We start from the raw sequence: 13,730 nt of genomic DNA on the forward strand, positions 1-13,730 counted from the left end.
AGGGTATTACATATGTGTCCATTTTATCCCCCCGCCCTAGACAGTCCCCTAGCCTCCCCTATTCCCCAGTGTCTTATGTCCATTAGTGGGAAGTTTAAAAAAAAAATTTGATATGATAATATAATGGCGCATATCACAGTATTTTTTTAAATTTCTTCCATCATAAAGTAACGGCATATGTGGTTGAGTTAATGTGGAGTTCCTGTCCTTAGTCAACTGCCTATCTATAGATATGACACTGTGATTACAAGACTTGGGCTATTGAGAATATGATAAACTCAGTGTTACCTAGTATAGTAGTGAGGTAAATTGCTATGCCATAAGATTACTTACATTGAAATGGTCATAGTTGGAAAATAGCCCTTTAAAAATAGCAAAAACAAAGGCACACTTACATCAGATATCATTCAAGATTGTTAACTTCCTCAAGACTTTTAGCTGTTGTAAATTAAGTTTGTTCAGATTGCATTCACTTTAAAAAAATTTTGAATGGAGGGAGAATAAGAGGAGTGAGCTATTTTTGGCATGGACTTAAAGAAAGAAATATCAGTGTGACTGGTAACTGCCACTTTTGTCAAGATCAGTTCTTACCTGACGGCTTTCATTTTTTTATTTCATTATTTTGGATTTTAGAGTTCTTGATTTGATATTTTTAAGTGACATCTCTAACCTTTTGGTTATGAGCAATACGTTGCCCCTGAAATTGGTTAAGTCACTTTATATTCTTCTGAGAGTTTACTACCTGTCCAAGCTGAAGAGATCTCTGTTCCTTTTGTTTTCTGCTTCCTGTACCATTTTACTGCTTGCTATAGTCTTCTATTTGTGGTAGGGTTTTTTTCACATTTAACATCTGAAACCTACCAGAGTTTGACCCTTAAATTAACTCAGTATTAAGAGACTTTGAGACTTCCACTTTGGTCCATTAGAGAGTAACTGGTATAAAACTTGTTTCCTTCTGCCTCACATACCTTATAAACAAATAGGAACTGGAAAAAATACATGAAACAAGTGTTTTCAGGTATTGGGCAACAGGTAGCACAGGACTGTGATCCATGAGAAAAGGGGAACCAACAAAGTGAGCCCTATACTCGCCTGGCCTTTTTCCTGCAACCAGTGTCTGGACCAGGGGTGGGCAAACTTTTTGACTCGAGGGCCACAATGGGCTCTTAAACTGGACCGGAGGGCCGAACAAAAGCATGGATGGAGTGTTTGTGTGAACTAATATAAATTCAAAGTAAACATCATTACATAAAAGGGGACGGTCTTTTTTTTTTTTTTTAGTTTTATTCATTTCAAACGGGCTGGATCCGGCCCGTGGGCCGTAGTTTGCCCATGGCTGGTCTGGACCATAGAATTGTAAAAGGGAACCCAAGCAGAGCCTGCAGTCTTGTTGAATTGATGAGACAGAGATAGGAGCCCAGGGAGGCCTATGTAATAGGAATTTGTACAGCAACATACTGGAGGGGGAAGCTACTCAGAGAAATAGTTCCACAAATCTGCATAAATGTCCCCTTTATCTTCCACTTAATATAAATCTGTGCATGTATTGAAAGAAACACATGAGGCTGTGCAAAAAACAATTACTCAGGTGCTATAAGTTGAAAACTTACCAAAAGTCATACAGGACTGAGAGACATTTGAGTTCCTACAGCAAAAGTGGAAAGATATCGCTGAACACCCAGGGTATGTAGTAGAGATCCCAGAAGCATCATACATTAGTAATAGGGGTAATGTAGCCCTAGAGTAAAGGGTACTCTGAATCCGATCTAACAAAACTTATAAACCAAGTGTTGAAAAATAATTATCCACAAATAATTTAGATGCATGACAAAACAAACTTCACTCTGAAGGAAGACAGTAAAATCAAAGCAATCAAGAATATAATGATTATAGTATCTGACATCCCAAAATTACTAAACATTCCTAGGAGCACTGACATGTGATTCATAACCAGGAGGAAGTCATTCAATAGAAACAAAATCAGAAATGATGGTTATAGAATTAGCCCAGCCAGCACGGCTCAGTGGTTGAGCATCACCTATGAACCAGGAAGTCACGGTTCCATTCCCAGTCAGGGCACATTCCTGGGTTTCAGGCTCCATCCCCAGTCAGGGGCGTGCAGGAGGCAGCCGATCCATGATTCTCTCTCACCATTGATGTTTCTATCTCTCCCTCTCCCTTCCTCTGTGAAATCAATAAAAATACGTTAAAAAAAAAGACTTTAGCAGGCAAAGACTTTTAACAATTGAAAGTAACACATGAATATAATGAGGAAAAATTGAAGACATATAAAGAACCAATTAGAACTTCTGGAGCTGAAAAGTATAGAATATGAAATGAGAAATTCACTGGATGAGATTAATAGCAGATTGGACTACAGAAGAAAAGATCAATGAATTTGAAGATACAACAATAGAAATTATCCAATCTGCAAAAGAGAATGGGAAAATCCTGAAGATAAGAGAGAGAACTGTGGGACAATATCAAGCAGACTAACATACATGTAATTGGAGTTCCAAAAGGAAAGGAGAGAGAGGAATAGACTGAAAAATAGTTTAAGAAATAATGACTAAAATTTTCCAATTATGATGAAAACTATAAACACATAGAAGCTCAATGAACTCTTAATTGGGATAACCACAAAAGAAAACCACACCATGACTATTATCAAATTGCTGAAAACCAATAGTAGAGGGGACATCTAAAAAGAAGCTAGAGAAAAAAAACACACACATATTAATACAGAAGAAACCAGATTTAAAAAATCATAGGTCTCATTAGAAAAAAAATGCGAGCAAGAAGACAATGGAATGAGATCTTTGAAGAGCCAAAAGAAAAAATAAAAACTCAAATCCTATCTCCAATGAAAATATCTTTAAAAAATTAAAGCAAAAAGAAATGAAGGTGAAATACATTTTCTTTCAGACAAACAAAAACTGAAAGAATTGTCACCAGCAGACCTATACTACAGGAAATATTAAAGGAAGTTTTTCAGGCTGAAGGAAAATGACACCAGATGGAAACTTGGGTCTCTACAATGTAATGAAGAGTTCCAGATAAGTGCAGTAAGTATGGGGTAAATATAACAAACTTTGTTTCTCATTTAAAATGTTGTTTAAAATTAAGTGATTGTTTAAAACAAAATTAATAATCTATCATGGAATGTATATAAGGTATGACAATAGCCCCAAGGGATGGAAGGAGTGAAATGGATGTATGCTGCTAAGATCCCTATGTTATATGTATAGTGATGTGATATTACTTGAAGGTAGATTGGAGTAAGTTAAAGACTCATCATAATACAACCTGGAACAACTGCCAAAAGAGGCACAACAACAATATCAAATATAAACATGGTAGACAATCATATCAAAATTACATTGAATGTAAGTAGCCTAAATACTCCAATTAAAAGGCTGCATAAAAATGCAAGACCCAACTATGTACTGACTCTAAGAAACCCATTTTAAGAATAAAGACACATCTCGGTGGGTATGCCTTGGTGGTTGAGTGTTGATCTATGAACGGTCACGATTCAATTCCTGGTCCCAGCACATGCCTGGGTTGTGGGCTCGATCCCCACTGTGGGACATGCAGGAGGCAAAAGATCAATGATTCTGTCTCATCATTGATGTTTCTATCTCTCTCTACCTCTCCCTTCCGCTCTGAAATCAATAAAAATATATTTAAAAAAAGAATAGAGACACAGGTTAAAAATAAAAAGATGGGAAAGGTATATCATACAAAACTATAAGAAAGCTAGAGTGACTATGTTAATTAAACAAATTAGACTGCAGGACAAACAGTATTATGAGGACAAGGGGGATGTTTCATAATGGCAAAATGGTCAATTCATCAAGAAGACAACAATTCTAAATGCCTGTTCCTTGTAGAGACTCAAAATACATGTTTTAAAAAAGCAGATACAACTGAAATGATACAGAAAACCATAATTTGAGTTGTATACTTCAATACTCTTTAATTCAGTAATTGATAGAACAAGTAGATGAAAAAAAATCACTGAGTAGATAGAAAACCTGACGAACACTACCAATCAACTACACCTACTTGACATTTTTAAAGCACTGGACTTGAAACTACTGGAATACATCTTTGTTTTTCAAATTGACATGGTACATTCACTAGGATAGACCACATTCTGAGCCATAAAACAAGCCTTAGTATATTCAGAAGAATTGAAGTTATACAAAGTATGTTCTCTGATCAAAATGGAATTAAATTAGAAATCAATAAAAAGATACCTGGAAAATTCTCAAATATTAGTAAATTACATAATGTACCTCTAAATGGATCATGGGTCAAAGAAGTAAATGTAAGGGAAATTTAAAAATATTTTGAACTGAATAATAATGAAAACATCACTGGAATTTGTGGGATATATCTAACAGTGCTTAGAGGGAAATTTATAGCTTTAAAATAAGATCTAAGATCAATAATCTAAGATTCCACATTAAGAAATAAGAAAATGAAGAGCAGATTAACCCTGAATAAGATGAATAAAAGAAGAGTAGAAATCAATAAAATAGAAAACTAACAATAAAGAAAAATCAATTAAATCAATAGCTCCTTGAAAAGATAAGCAGAATTGATAAACCTATAGGTAGACTGATAAAGATAAAAAAGAGATAAAAGATACAAATTAACATAAATTACCAATATCAGGAAGGAAAGAGGGCATTTCTATAGATCCTATAGGTATGAAAAGGATAATAAGGGAATATTGTGAATAACTTTATACCAACAAATTCTACAATTTAGAGAAATTGGGAAGTATTCCTTAAAAGACACAAATTACCAAAACAGACTCAGGAAGAACTAGAAAATCTGAATAACCTTATATCTATTAAGGAAGTAAAAATTATAATTAAATGACTCTAATGGTGAATTCTATAAAATAAACCAAACTTGTAGAAAACACAGGAGGATAAAATCCTTCTCAACTTATTGCATGAGGCTGGCATCACTGTAAATACCAAAAGCTAACAAAGATATTACAAGAAAAGAAAACCAAGACCAATACTCCTTATATACATACATACAAAGATTCTTCACCAAATATTAATAAATAATTGAACCTCACAGTATACACAAAAAAAGTAACTCATGTCATAAACCTAAATGTAAAAGCTAAATTTATAAATCTTCTGGAAGAGAACAGGAGAAAATCTTCATTACCTTTGGATAAAGATTTCTTCTATTAGACACAAAAACATGAACCAGAAAAGAAAAATTGATAAAAGTAAACATCAAATTTTAAAATGTCTGCTCTTCAAAAGATACCATTAAGAAAACAAAAAGGCTGCCCTAGCTGGTTTGGCTCAGTTGATAGAGCGTTGGCTTGAGAACTGAAGGGTCCTGGGTTCAATTTCAGTCACGGGCACATGCCTGGGTTGCAGCTCAATCCCCAGTAGGGGGCGTGCAGGAGGCAGCCTATCAATGATTCTCATTGATGTTTCTAACTCTCTCTCCCTCTTCCTTCCTCTCTGAAGTCAATAAAAATATATATTTAAGAAGAGAAAAAAAATGAAAAGGCAAACCACAGACTAGGAAAATATATTAGCAGTACATATATGTAATAAGATTGGTATCCAGGATATATTTTTTAAAAACCCACAACTCAATAGAAGACCATTTAAAAATGAGGTCCAGAGACATGGAAGCAAAGAACAGAGTGTGGAATCTCAGAGGGAAGGCGAGGTGGGGGTGGGGCAGACAGGGTGGTGAAAGACTGGGGCGGGGGGGGGCGGGGATGGGCTGGAGGGGGCCAATGGGGGGAAAAAGAGACATATGTAATACTTTCAACAATAAAGATTAAAAATAAATAAATAAAAATGAGTCACTGGGTTGAATAAGCACCTCCCAAAAGAAGATATATGAGTGAATGTTAAAAGTTGAAGAGTTGCAAAAAAAACCAAACAAACAAACAAAAAAAAGAGTTGAAGAGTTGCTCTAGCCGGTTTTGCTCAGTGGGTAGAGGGTCTGCCTGTGGACTGAAGGGTCCCAGGTTAGATTCTAGTCAAGGGCACATGCCAGGGTTGTGGGCTCGATCCCCAATAGGGGGTGTGCAGGAGGCAGCCAATCAATGATTCTCATCGTTGTTTCTATCTCTCCCTCTCCCTTCCTTGCTGAAATCAATAAAATATATTTTTAAAAAGAGTTGAAGAGTTGCTCAATATCCTTAATTATCAGAGAGCTGCAAATTAAAACCACAGTGAGATATCCCTACACATTAGCTTCAATTTTCAAAAAGAGAGAAGACCAAGTGTTGGTGAGGATGTGGACAGCTGGCATACTCATACAATGCTGGTAGGAATGTAATTGGTACTGCCACTGGAAATTGGTATGGCTAATTGGAAGTTTGGCAATTTCTTGTAAAGTTAAATATACACCTACTCATAACTCAGCAATACTCTTTGCAGGTAGTTACCTAACAAGAATGAAAACTTATGTTCACACAAAAACGTAAATGCAAATATTATCCTAGCAATTTTATTTATAGAAGCCCCAAACTGGAAGCAGTCCTAATATCCATCAATGAATGCGTGTATAAATAAATTTTGGTATATCCAATCAGTGTAATACTACTCAACAATAAAAAGGACCAAACAACATGGATAACTAGAAAAAGCTTTATTCTAAATGAAAGAAGATATACACAAAAACTACATATTGGATGATTTCATTTACATGAAATTTTAGAAAAAGCAAAATAACAGTGACCAAAAGCAGGTTAGTGTTCACCAGGTTCCAGGAGTGTGTGTGTGGGGGGGGGGGGGGAGGGGGGGGGAGAGGGTAGCGGGGAGGAAGGGGGGGAAATTGCAAAGAGGCATGAGGAAACTCTGTGGTTTAGGTTATGTTTGTGTACATTTGTCAAAGTTCATTGAATTTTACACTTAAATAGGTGCTTTTATTATAGCAATAATACTTTAAGAAAGTTGATTTTTTTAAAGAAACATTTTAGAGATGAGGATGTCAATTCCATGTAAAAAAAAAAAAGCCTCAATCTCTCAGATATTTAATAGTAGAGAGAGGTTCTTGAGAGATTGAACTGTTTTCTGAAAGTAAAAGGAGGGGGGAAGCAAAGGCAGCATAAGCAGCTCTGATACAAAATAAGCTCTCACTTTAGCAATTTGTCCCTAGATCCCACCTTTCTTCTTTCCCTTAAAATAAGGGGCTTGCTGAATTCCTGCTACAAAGCTGAGTCTATCCAGCTCCTTTCTCCCAAAGGAGCAAGTAATCCAATACAAGACTTTAAAATCAAAACAGTTACCTTCCTAAACCCAGAAAACATGTGAAAAACAAATATATCAAAGTTTTATTGCTGGTCTTACTTATTAAGCTGGCACATTACATTGGATCTCCTTGGAATAGGAAACACGATAAAAATCTAGAATGAAGAAGCTGGATAACTGTCCAGTTCTTTTTATATTAGTATTTAACTCAGTCAACATATTTTTTGGTAATTGAGATGGTAGAAGATAGGTGATTAGGTGGGAAAGTAAGTTATAGGTACCAAACCAAGCCAAGCCAAGCCAAACCAAAACAAAAAAAACAGACCATTACTTGTCTTCATTATTCTGTTTAAAGTGTTACGAATTCCCCCCCCCCCATCATTCAGCATGCAAATTGTCAAATGGAAGTCTCAAAACGCTGTTCCATAAAAATGTTAATGGCATAAAAAAAAGATTTGACTATATTCAACAATATTCATTCTAAAACTCCTGGATCTAGTCATACTAGTCTCTTAGTTTTGCTTATATTGACTTTAGAAATCTTAAGACTAGCAGAAGGTCATCTGTTTTTGCCTGGTCTGTTTTATATATAAAAATAATTCTTTTCATAATAAAGCCTGAGTATCAAACCTTAAAGTTCTTTGAAGAAATTGTTTCAGAATAGGAATTTCAAATAGAAATTATTTCATTTTGGAAATCTATAGCAATTTGTCATTTAAAATTTAATAGAGTTACATTTTCAGATAATAAAGATTTGTGGTTTGTTCCTATTATAAGAAGAAACACACAGCTATTTCATCCTTATAATGCTACCATATGTTAAATTTAATACTGCAGTGTCAACTAAGAAGAGAAAATATGTGCAAATATGGTATTTTTTCCAACGCAGGTAGTTTTTTCCATTTAATTTGGGGCTATAAAAAAACAAATTAATAAGACAGACTATTGCAATATGTCAAGTCTGAGACTGAATTTTTTTAGCTTACTGAAAATTGTTGATTTGGTCTTGCTAACAGGAAGAAATGATTCTTTCAGCTCAAAAATTGGCAGAATCAAGCTAATCTTTTAAAGTGTGCTTATGATTTGGCTGGTTGTATGTTGGTGGTGATTATCCTTGATTTACAAGGCACACACATACTTTCAACATTTCCAGTCATATGTAAGTCTTTAGACTGCCTCTCTTCCTCTGGCATTTGCCAGTTAAATTAGCATTATAAAAACAGGGAAAATAAAAACAATGCTGTTATGATAGAATTTCTGGGAATACCAGGTAGAGGAAATTACTGAAAGATTGGTAATTCCTGATTCACACTTTCAGATATTTGTGGTTTTCTATACTAAACTATGCTGTCTGTGTCTCCTTATTTTCCTGAGCTCCATGGGATACAGACTAATTACAAAGGTTGGAGGGAAAGTGTGGTATGGGCTATAATGGTGATTTAGTGCATTTTCCTTCTCTTCAGTAAAGGATTAGTGTGGCTGAGAAAGTACAAAATGCTTTAGAATCTTACCCCCATTTACCCCTTTCTATTCCTCTCCTTTCAGGGCTTTCTATCAATTTGAATTTCAAATTATCTGGAAGAGTTAAGCCTTATTCATTCATTAATCATTTATTCATTCGAAAGTCTCATTAAGTAATATGAATTACTTAAATAATCAGATGGTAAATGGAAATTTTGATGGAAATTTGTAGATATTCCTAAAACACCTGAGTTTGATGAAGGCTGGCTAAACAATATAAAAAAAATGAAGCAAGAAGGTTGAGAGGGCGTCAGAACAGGTGCTGGGAAACCATCAAAAATAAACTGGCAGGTTTTGTTATGAGCGTTTAATGGGAATAGTGTAGACCAAGCATGTCAAATTTGGTATAAACATTTGTCAATTGGGTCTAGTGTTTCTAGCTTATTCAGCATTTCCAGTTTGCCCTGGTATCTTCTCAGCTAGTCTCTCTGAGGAGGAGGATATTTGTGCTTATGCCTACCTGCATGGTACTGTGAAGTATTCATGTGATTTTCCTATTCTCTGATATGCTACACACAATCCCCCCCCCCCCCATACTGGGTGGAAAATTAAATCGGTTGTAAGAAAATTTGAAGAATCAGCCAAGTTCTAACACTAACCAGCTTGGTGCCTCTGCATTTAGTCTCCCTGGGTCACTATTTGGTTTTTGCCTGTAAAATGAAGAAGAAACAGGTAATTCTTCAAAGTTCTTTTAAGTAATAACTTTAGATACACTATTATATAAACTTTCAACTATGTGCTAACATTTTTGTTAGGTATTTATTTGCTGTGGACTCGATTGTGTCCCCACAAGATTCATACATTGAAATCTAACCCCAACTGTGACTGTATTTGGAGATAGGGCCTATAATGAGGTAATTAAGGCTAAATGAGGTCATAAGAGTGGGGCCCTTATCCCATAGAATTAGTGTCCTTATAAGAAGAGACATTAGAGAGCTCATGTGCATGATCATTGGCTCTTTCTGAGTGCTCGGAGGAAAGGCTATATCAGGACAAAGCAGTCATCTATCCAAGAAGAGAACCCTCACCAGAAATGGAACCCTGCTGGAACCTTGATCTTGGACTTTCCAGCCTGAAAACTGTGCAAAAATAAATGTCTGCTGTTTTAAGCCACCTAGTCTATTGTATTTTGTTATGGCACCCCAAGCAGACTAATACAGGATTTAACCATATTGAGTATATATTTATGAATTGAATCTGTAGTTTATATAATTTGTAAATAATATACATAACTTTGTGTTGGAATAAGAAGTGAAAGGTTTTCACCAGGTGATGAAAGGAAAACTCCACCATTTCTATTTTTCTCTGAGTTGGACATTATGAGTAATTCAGTTGGATTTTTGAACTAAGTAGCAGAAGAACCTGAACATAGTTGAGAAGCAATTATTATTTGTAGGCAGAAGGAAAGAACCAAGTTAGAGGGCTTCTCTCTTTACCCATATCCACCTACAATATTAATAATCTTGTTGAATACATATGTTATAGTAATTAGTATTACATTGGTGGGGATTGATATCATTGTTAATGTTACCACCTACAAACTTCATTCTAAATAATCTAATTCTAATGAAGAGCAAATTGTCAGAGTGGGGGCTTACAAATGTCTAAGGCTATTTCTTTTTAACCTCTGTTTTTGCCATGGTATGGCTGGGGAAATAGGATTTAGGATAAAATATTGTTAAGTAAATGCACCTGTTTCATAGTTGTTCCCCTCTCCTACTAACATATTTCTAACCTGTTCTAGCCTGCATCAATAGGACAGTCTTAAAGAGGGGCACAGGAAGTGGCATGCAACTTGGACTGGGGAATATTCTGCCCAGGATACATTGCTTTTCTGTACTCATTCTGATTTCATGCAACTACATTTCCCTGAGAGCTACTACTATTGACCTGATGGTAGGCTGCCAGTTGGCAGGGAGGATTCACTAAGGTAGTTACTAAGTGTTCCTGTCTACTGACTGGGAAAAAATGGAGAGAGTTTCTCCCAAGGTTTCTTAAATACATAGCGGTATAAAATGTTCAGAAGTAGGAAAATTCCTTAAAAAGCAATGTCTGCTTACCCTTAGATAAACATTTCCATTAATATTTCATTTCATTTTGAGCTCTTTTCTATTTTGTAGTATTTTTTTCAATGTATATAGGTGACCTTAAACCATATGGTAAAAGTATTTTCCAAAAATATTCCATTTCTGTCCTACCATGAACTATTTTCCTTATATCCTTGTTATTGAGCAGCTTCTCTCAACAGGCTTAAATCTCTTTTTCTACTTTGCCTATTTTTTTCCCTCTATGTGTTGGGAAAAATAAAACTTTTTTGTTGCTATTTTTAGATAATAGTGAATGTCCCTGTAGTCATTGCCCTGTACAAAGCAGTTATCACTCTCAAGATATAATCTTTTGTGCTCATTTACTGGTATGTTTATTCTGTTTCAGTCTACTTTAAAATCATCAACTTCCCAATTTTCTCCCATTAAATATCGCTTTTAGGTATTTTGTGTGTGTTTTTTAATTCCTTATATGTATTCTTTATAAAAGGTATTAGATGAGCCTTTGCAAATGAGGAATTAGAGTCCCAGGTTTTGAAGGAATAGTTTTATTCTGTCTACTAAAAGTCTGATTTCTTCCATCTTTAGGCATCTGCCATAAACACAGTGAGGTTGTCAAGTAGAAATCCTTCACATCTTTGACACAGATAGTTCCCCACAATACCAGAGTGAATGTTGGTAAGGAACAGGGAGAGTACATACAATTCTGCATTGGCTTTGCCTCTTGTAAGAGCTCTTTAGAACACATATTCAATAGTGACTGAAATGTATAGAATGTTAAATCTGGAAGAGACCACAGTGTTGTGCACTTCTACATCTTCATGTTCTTAGTTATTACGGAGTGCCTTTTTTCCCAGACTGCCTAGCAAAATGCAGCTTATCCTCTAGATCCCTACATCCTGATTACATCATCCCTTCATCAGTGAAAGCATCCTATGTAATAAAAGGCTAATATGCAAATTGTCCCTACTGGCGGGAGTTTGACCAACCGGGAGTTAGATGTGTGCTGACCACCAGGGGGTGGTGTGGAACATGGCGGGCATCGGTGATGCAGCACTGGCAGGAGGCAGCAGTGGAGGCGATGCCAGCTCCAATGGGCCCCAACAAGAGCGGGACCTTGGCAGGATGGTGGAGCAGGTGAGCAGGCGGCACCAGGCCAAGGCAGGTGTGAAGGGAGGCCCCAGCTGGCAGCTGGGCGAAGGGAGCCTCTGGCCAGTGGTGGCAGCATGCAGCTGGGGGAAGGGAGACCTCGACTGGCAACCACTAGGGACCCTACCTGTGCACAAATTTCATGCACTGGGCCTCTATTGGCATTATAAGAAACTGTATAATTCCCCCTACTATGTGTTTGAATGTCCTCTGACATATTTCATAACATATTTTTTAATCTGTCTTTTCTATTTATCCTATGAATTTTGAATGTTTTCTTGAGTAGAGAGTATTATATATATTTTAGTGGGATAAATAAGAAAATTGAAAGTACTTTTAAAAGACTTTCATTTCTTGTGTTTCTGATAGGAAATGAATTCACTTGCACTTTTAGATTTCTCTCTCAAGTCACTGAGGAGAGAATATGCCCCTTAGTTCTGTGTTATTGAGAAGCCATCATGGTATTTTAAAGACATGTTATATCTAGTACAGTGTGGTTCACTTTGTTCAGGGTCTGCCAAGGGACATGGCTTGTGTAGAGATATTTTGCATAGGTGTTATTGAGGATCGATATCTTACTGTCCATATAATGGTCGTTGACATTGACTCCTTCAAATTAGAAAGTAAAAAATGAAGAGGTGAAATTCATATTTAGAGATAACGTATGAATTTTAGGATACTAATACTTGTGAGAAAATAATTCTAATTCCAGTCTTTCTGATCTAATATTAGTCAAGAGAAAGTTTCCAATGGGAGCATTAGAATCTTGTCTCAAATTATAAGATATTCAGTACACATGATGTAGAAAACAGAAAACCTGGAATTTACATTTTGCTTTTTATTTTAGTATCTTTACTGTGGTTCATTCAGCACTTGAATACTAATATCGACCACACATTGGCCCTGTACTTTAGTCATCTTTTTCAGTGCCTCTGGTTATTTGGCTCCAGGAAGAAGGTAATTCTTAGTACTGCTCCTTGGCTTGTATACTGTTTATTTGGGAACCTGTCTGCTGACCCACTATAGGCTAATTTAAAGAAAGAATGTGTTCTCTGACTCAACAGCATATTATCACAAATACATGACATATGGTATGTTCCCCTAAAATTTAAATTTTAGAAAGTTGAAGTCTATTATGTGATACTAACAATACTTTTAATACTCATATTAACACGAGCCATCCCCAACTATAGGTGTTTATTATTTTACAAAATGTCCTAATGTGTGTAAATTAATTTATTTCATAAAACATATAAAGTTGCTTCTGATGAAAATCATTGCTTTTAGACTTAACCAATAAGTGAGGCTGTCAGTGGTTGCTATAGAATCCAAACACTTACTGTATTAAACTTCATTTAAAACTATATTACTTTCTTGATGCCATTATATTACAGTTTATACTTTGGTAGTTGATGCTTGAGAGATTGTACTTATTGGCAATAATTTTATCTAAAATTTAAAATAAATTTTCTGTCCATATAATGGTTGAAGAATTACTTTGTTAATAATTTTTGCTGTTGTCCTTCATCTCTGATCCCTACTCATTTTTATAAGCCAAGCTGAAGATGATCAAGCGCAATGAAATTTTCTTCTATCCCAGTAGCTTAATTTATAGCAGTTTACTATGAACATGTCTGCCTTCTGTACTGGCTCCTAGAGAACAACAACTATGTTTTAGGCAGCTTTGTATTTCCTGTAGCACCTTTTACAGCACTTTGTCCCGATATGTTTAGTTAAGTATTTATTGAAATTGGTGATTTAC

The 13,730-nt window shown here is 35.6% G+C and overlaps 1 protein-coding gene across 3 annotated transcripts in view; it reads left to right on the plus strand.

Annotated features, from left to right (window-relative positions):
- The window catches only part of AMMECR1 (AMMECR nuclear protein 1), a 124,674-nt gene that overhangs the window by 39,854 nt on the left and 71,090 nt on the right, over positions 1-13,730 (plus strand). The window lies entirely within an intron of this gene.

This window comes from Myotis daubentonii, chromosome X, assembly GCF_963259705.1.
Source record: "Myotis daubentonii chromosome X, mMyoDau2.1, whole genome shotgun sequence".
In the NCBI taxonomy this organism is placed as follows: Eukaryota; Metazoa; Chordata; class Mammalia; order Chiroptera; family Vespertilionidae; genus Myotis; species Myotis daubentonii.